Source organism: Asparagus officinalis, chromosome 1, assembly GCF_001876935.1.
Source record: "Asparagus officinalis chromosome 1, Aspof.V1, whole genome shotgun sequence".
NCBI classification, from domain to species: Eukaryota; Viridiplantae; Streptophyta; class Magnoliopsida; order Asparagales; family Asparagaceae; genus Asparagus; species Asparagus officinalis.
The window spans coordinates 57,902,272-57,909,436 of record NC_033794.1 but is presented as its reverse complement, the minus strand read 5'-3'; the positions used below and the strand labels follow the sequence as shown (position 1 = coordinate 57,909,436).

The following is a 7,165-nucleotide window of genomic DNA, read 5'->3' as shown; positions in this document are numbered from 1 at the left end:
TAGGCCACAACTACATTGATAAAGTAATTATAACAATTTAAAAACTCTATTTAGATCAAATCTAACAATAAGCTAAATATTACAACAATTGAAAAAGAAAAATTCTTTGATCTAATCATAAGAATTTTAACCCATAAACAATAACCCACTATTGTAAACATTGATTTCAGGTTATGAACAGTACCCACTCCGGCAGTGAACAGTGTTCTCGGCGATGAACAGTACTGCCGATCCGTGAACAGTAACCCCGGAAAATGAACAGTGTTTCCGGTGATGAACAATACCGCCGGCCGTGAACAGTGTTTCCTGGCCGTGAACAGTACCCGGACTTTTCAACCATTTTTTTTTTCAATTTAATCCAATTAAAAATGTCAAAATAGATCAAAATAAGATAATTTAATCCGATTAAATTATTACAGATTGGATTCTGAACCCGCTCTGATACCATTTGTTGGAATCATGACATACAACGCAGCGGAAAAAGCATATCATGACTATTAATCAAAATTAATTAAATATTAGAAGAATACCTGAAACGCTTTCCGAATTTCTACAATAATCTGTCCCGAGATCAATCCAAAATAGCTTCCTCAAGAGAAAAAGCCTCCAATTGAAATCCACCCGTCACCGTAGAGGAGCAATACTGAGAGATAGGTTCTCAAAAATCTATTTCTTCATATTATCTTCATAAGATTTTGAATCTCTTCTCTTAACCTCTCATAAGGCTACATATGAACCCTATTTATAGGATTACACTAGTCTTAGAGATTTTAACTTTAAACAATTCATAATTATCTAGAACTCTATCCATAACAATTAAGGATAGAATAGATTTGTTCAAAAACTTTATCCATAACAATTAAGGATAGAAATAGATTTATTCAAAAACTTTATCCATAACAATTAAGGATAGAAATAGATTTATTCAAAAACTTTATCCATAACAATTAAGGATAGAAATAGAATTGCATTGCATGTATACCTCTTCTAATGACATTAGTGAGACCAATTGGGTCCCATATCGAGAACCAATTATTAATCAAATTAATAATTTTAATTTAACAATCAAATCCCTATCCGACCAATTGTTCATAAAAGCTCTTCCATAATATGGGATTAATTATTAATAAATAATATCTTACATTCAATCCCTTCCAGTATCATTTATTCTAGGCAACTCTTTTAAGTAGGACAACTCACCTATTTGCTCATGTCTAAATTTGCAATTCCCATGAACATAAATAAAAATTATTTTGAAACATCAAAATATTTTATTTTTTATAAGAAAATAAATTTTGTAAAAATATTTTCAAAGCTACCTGCCGGCAGGAATTTAATAGCTTCATGGGAATGCATAATAAATTAACTCATCATAATGAGCATACTGGATCCTATCTAGACATCCATCATTTTCCTAAATGAAATTTAGCAACCCAATGTTTCAGGTTGTGTAGCGCTTGCTAAACAAGCTTAACCATCACATCAAAGCATACTAAATTATCAAATCGAAAATGATAATATCATCAAGTCAAAGGGACCATGTAACAATTTGAACTCTCTATCTCTTAGGTGACTCATCCTAAGGTGTCCTCAAGATGAATTTGGTTTATGCACACATGAAAACCAATGGAGAATATTTACCTTACTCAGGTTTGTGCTTTTCTCATCCTTTTCAGAGCATAGCACCAACGAACTGAGATTAGCAATTTTCTTTGCTTGCTCTGCTAGCCTCCTCTCACGATGAGCTCTGTCTTTCTTTTCCTCTTCCAACTCCAGAGCTATTCTCTCTTTCTCTAGCTCACTCTAGAATTACCTCAACTTAGTAAGAAGATGCTACAAAATTAAGATGGGAACAACCAAATTAGAACAAGGCAGGCTATCACTGACCTTCAATAGTGTGTTTCGAAGGTTCAAGATTTCTTCCTCGAAGTGCTCTGAATGAGAGGTCTAGGCACAAAACCATAGAAAACAATTGATGCTCTTAGTGAATAATAATAAGCACATTCTGGAACAACAAAAGGTCATCATTCAACAAACTTCCCAAGGTTCGCCAAATCCAAGCTCATAAAACAGATCAATCCTACCACATGCAACACTACAAAGGTTTAAAGCATTTATTACTAAGAACTTGTAGCCTTCATACGGATGGATTTTGCTCTTCAGAATAACTTCCACTCATCTTTTTTGTTAGAACCTTTGATAGCAGACTATTACCTCCCTCCAGTGATCTAACAAGCTACAATATGACGCTACAAAAAAGATGAGTGGTAAATTTTCAACCAGTAACAAACAATGATCCAAATTCGTATGGATGTCCATTTCCAGAAAAACTAAGACCATATCAAAGTTAGTGTAAATATATAGCAAAAAATATTGAATAGACTTAGGATTTTAAGTTTAACTGATCATAACACGGATTAAAAGTTGAGGTGTCTCTAACACTAGATTTGCAATCTTATCTGCTATCTCTTGATCTAAATTGCAGCTTAGATGTTCAAATTTTCAAAATCATAGCTATCAAATTCAAGCATTCATTCGCAACCCAAAAAAATTCACCAAAGAAAAGAAACATTACCTAGCTGGTCCAGTTCAAAAAATAAAGGCTCCACCCCAGTCCTCCTGAACAGCGATTTCACCTCCATTGAGTAACTTCAATCAGCAGCCGCCGCAGCCACTTCACTGGTGAACGGCAAAGGAGCAGTTGCAGAAGTCGCTGTCTCGATGGCTGATGATGGATGCTGCCGGCGAGGTCCTTCAAAAAGTTCGTAGCTTTGAAGTAACATTTTGTAAAACTTGGAATTGGAGAAATTGAATTAGGGTTAGGGCTTTGATCGGTTACCTTGATGAGAGAGGGAATTCGAATCGAGGAGGGAGGGGATGGGCCGATGGCCTTGATGCTAATCTCTACTAGGAAGGGCAAAGCTTGAGGGCGAGGGAGTGGAGGGTGCGGGCGATGGGGAGAGGGGAGGACTCTTGAGTGCGGAGGAGAGGATGTAGGAGTTCGGGAGGGGGTTCGGTGAGGAGGCGGGAAAGGTGGTGGAGGCCGTGGAGGGAGAGGGAGTAGGGGAGGGCGGTGTCGGGGGTGACGTTGAGTAGGGAGAGGGAGAGGAGGAGGAGGGGGGAGGTGTTGGAGTTGAGGATTTTTTAGGGGGGAATGGAGGGTAGCGGGGGTTTCGATTTTGGGGATGAAAATTTTGATTTTGGGGTGAATGGAGTGCAGCGGGGGTTTTGACGGGTTAATTTTTTTTTTAAATGGGCAAATATCCTAGACGGAAATTTTCGTCTAGGATACATTCTAGACGGAAATTTCCGTCTAGGATATCGGGATTTTTTTTAAAAAAAATTTAAAAATAAAAAAACCGTCTAGGATACTATTCTAGACGGAAATTTCCATCTAGAATGCATTATCCTAGACGGAATATTCTAGACGGAAATTTTCCGTCTAGTTTAATACATTCTAGACAGAAAAAATTCCTTCTAGAATATTCCGTCTAGGATACGTGAAATTTTACTAGTGAGAAGTTTAGAACTGATAAATATCTTTGAAAGAACTAGTGCTCAGACAATGGTAATATTGGGTGAGTATATATTTTTACCCAAATACCTGATAAAATGAGTTAATCTACAATATATATAGATAACTAGAGGGTTAGTTTAAAAATTGTAGATAATATATCTTACTCTAAACCGCCCTATCATTAAAATGGTTGGTTCTGACACTACTACAAAACAGGCTAGCCCCAATGGTTTAAACTATTGGGGCAGATAGTAACCCCAACTGTTGAAACTGTTGGGGCAAAAACGATTATTTTAGCAGCACCAACGGTTATATCCATTGGTGTTGATAGTTTTTTAATTTTAATTTTTAAAATATAAAAACCCAGCACCAACGATTGAAACCGTTGGTGCATATGCCAGCACCAACAGTTGAAACTGTTGGTGCATCTTGATGTACCAATGGTTTCAACTATTTGTGTTATTGTTTGCACTAATGATTGAAAACGTTGGTACAAAAACATGCACATCTCGTGCACCTTATCAGCCCCAATGGTGTGAACCATTGGGGCTGAGCTATATCATCCCAAACAATCTCCAAACCTATCATTTTCCCCCTGTATAAGTGTGTAAAATAATCATACCTAAAAAAAATAATCAACTTGTTCACAGCAATATTCTCATACAATTATACAACCAAAAACATAAATATGTCATAAAATGAATTCAAGATCCTAACATCATACGCAATTATAAGCCAAAACAAAAAATTTACTAAAATAAAATGCCTTCTAGAATATTCCGTCTAGGATACGTGAAATTTTACTAGTGAGAAGTTTAGAACTGATAAATATCTTTGAAAGAACTAGTGCTCAGACAATGGTAATATTGGGTGAGTATATATTTTTACCCAAATACCTGATAAAATGAGTTAATCTACAATATATATAGATAACTAGAGGGTTAGTTTAAAAATTGTAGATAATATATCTTACTCTAAACCGCCCTATCATTAAAATGGTTGGTTCTGACACTACTACAAAACAGGCTAGCCCCAATGGTTTAAACTATTGGGGCAGATAGTAACCCCAACTGTTGAAACTGTTGGGGCAAAAACGATTATTTTAGCAGCACCAACGGTTATATCCATTGGTGTTGATAGTTTTTTAATTTTAATTTTTAAAATATAAAAACCCAGCACCAACGATTGAAACCGTTGGTGCATATGCCAGCACCAACAGTTGAAACTGTTGGTGCATCTTGATGTACCAATGGTTTCAACTATTTGTGTTATTGTTTGCACTAATGATTGAAAACGTTGGTACAAAAACATGCACATCTCGTGCACCTTATCAGCCCCAATGGTGTGAACCATTGGGGCTGAGCTATATCATCCCAAACAATCTCCAAACCTATCATTTTCCCCCTGTATAAGTGTGTAAAATAATCATACCTAAAAAAAATAATCAACTTGTTCACAGCAATATTCTCATACAATTATACAACCAAAAACATAAATATGTCATAAAATGAATTCAAGATCCTAACATCATACGCAATTATAAGCCAAAACAAAAAATTTACTAAAATAAAATGCGAGTAGTAATTTTTAAACAACTAAGTCAATAACATAAAGAATATCTAAAATACAATGTCTCAAATATATAAAAAGTGCAAGTCACTACTAACTGAATCGAAGAAAATCGACAAAATCCTTGCGGATGTCCTCCTCGCCGTAGCCATCCCGCATTAAGCCCCTTAACAAGCCCCCAGTCGACTTGCAAGAGAATTTTGTGCTGAAATATCCTGAGGAGAATGCTGAGTAGTAGAAGTAGAACCCTAAGCAGCTAGAGAAGGTTGAGTAGAAGCCGATTGAGTAGCCGAAACGACAGAAGGTGGATGAGTGGTATGATAATCAACCTATAAAGTATAACTAATGATATTTAGAGGGCATTTTCACATGAATCTCACAAAAATCTGTAAATTAATAAATGTATGCATGTATAAACAAATCCTAATAAGGGCTTTAAATTCTCTATATGTTACTTAACGAATGATAGATCCTCATTGCAAATTATCAAGATCATTTATTTTCTAAAATTAGTAGATGGACATCATAACATATTGAATCTCCTTTCTCAATGCCTTAATAATATTAATAATATGAAGTGTTTAAGCAAATGGGGCATTGTGAACAAACAAACATTCTTGTTTATGCTCGTACTCAAATGCACATGTACTCTACGTAGATAGACATATGCACATGGTGAAATGCATTCTCATAAATCGATCTATTGGCATCTTTCACGTACTTTTCATAGTCATCTACACATTCTTGTCAGGAAGGAGGATCATCTTTAGCAAGATTGGACTCACCAAAAGCAACTTCTACCATTTCCTCCATCTTCTCTTTTGGAAACAAATTTTCTTCTTGTCTTCTTCTTCATTATCAGCAATATTAGGAGCTAGAATTTCTCCGTGATATAGCCAAATTGTATAATCCCTAATAAAACCATGCTTAATAATGTGAAGTTCTACATCTTCCTCCTTGCGATGCAGCCTATTCCCATAGTGACTGCACGGACAAAGGATCATCCCTTGTTGGATCCTATCGTGTTCACGCACAAATTTTATGTAGAAGCGACTTCTTCAATGAATTCAGGCTTTGTGCGTTTTTAATGATTCACATACATCCAATCCTTAACTCTGATATAGTCACGTGCCATACCAACCTAAATAAAGTTAAAGTTAGAGACAAAAACTCTTAGAATTATGCATGCTTGCACTAAAGGACAAAATCTGTAATCCACAAATAGCAAATTAAGGATACAATCATAATAGAGACTTTAAAATTAAGTTAAAGTTTGGAGAAATTTTCTCATTAAAAAATTAATTGATACATCATTCATGCAAGCATATATTATGAACATGAACTTTGTGCGATCTATAATATCCTAGTGTTTCTGCATTAAATTGCAAAGTTTTATATATATAGGAGGATGGATGATTCTCAAGGAAATACACAATAGGGTAACTGTAATATTTTTTTTCTTGAATATTAATTAGAACTATATGTAAACTTAACTAAAAAAGAAATGAACAATAGTTAGAACTAAAAGTTTTATGAGTAATGTTATAAAACTAATTAATGATGCGCATGAAGAAATCTAATATGTAACTAGTAACAGTTTTTGCTTTTTTAGAAAACTACGGCTTGTAGTCATTGTTTGAATTATCAATTAAGGACCCTTAAACGTATAATCTTAACTATGGCTTGCAGTCAATGTTTAGCAACAAGGAAGTAGCTTAATCAATCTCTTTTATTGAATAAGCAAAAAAAAATCTTCTCTTCTTACATTATTTGTCCCAAACATTTGTCACGGGCTTATCTCTTTTGTCTAAAGTTGACCAAGCCCAACAACTCAACAGCAATTGGCATTGCGCTGATGTCATTGTTAACAACATGTCATTGAAAGTGATTAACCTTTTGTCTTAAAGAGAATCCTAACACATCCAAGTATTTGTAATGACTTAAAGATAAAGTATTTATCACATATATGTATATGATGACTAGCAAAGTCAATTTAAATTGAAATGGGTACTGATTAGTGCAATATAGATATGCAAATTTTTTTTGAAAAGTCTCTCTGATACCCAAGTTAAAAGCATC

The 7,165-nt window shown here is 34.8% G+C and overlaps 1 long non-coding RNA gene across 1 annotated transcript; it reads right to left on the bottom strand.

Moving 5' to 3' along the window:
* Positions 1,652 to 2,638, bottom strand: LOC109842559. Its single transcript, XR_002247324.1, has 3 exons — positions 2,576 to 2,638; positions 1,888 to 1,947; positions 1,652 to 1,803 (listed from the first exon to the last, which is right to left on the bottom strand). It is a non-coding gene; the product is annotated as an uncharacterized LOC109842559 (long non-coding RNA).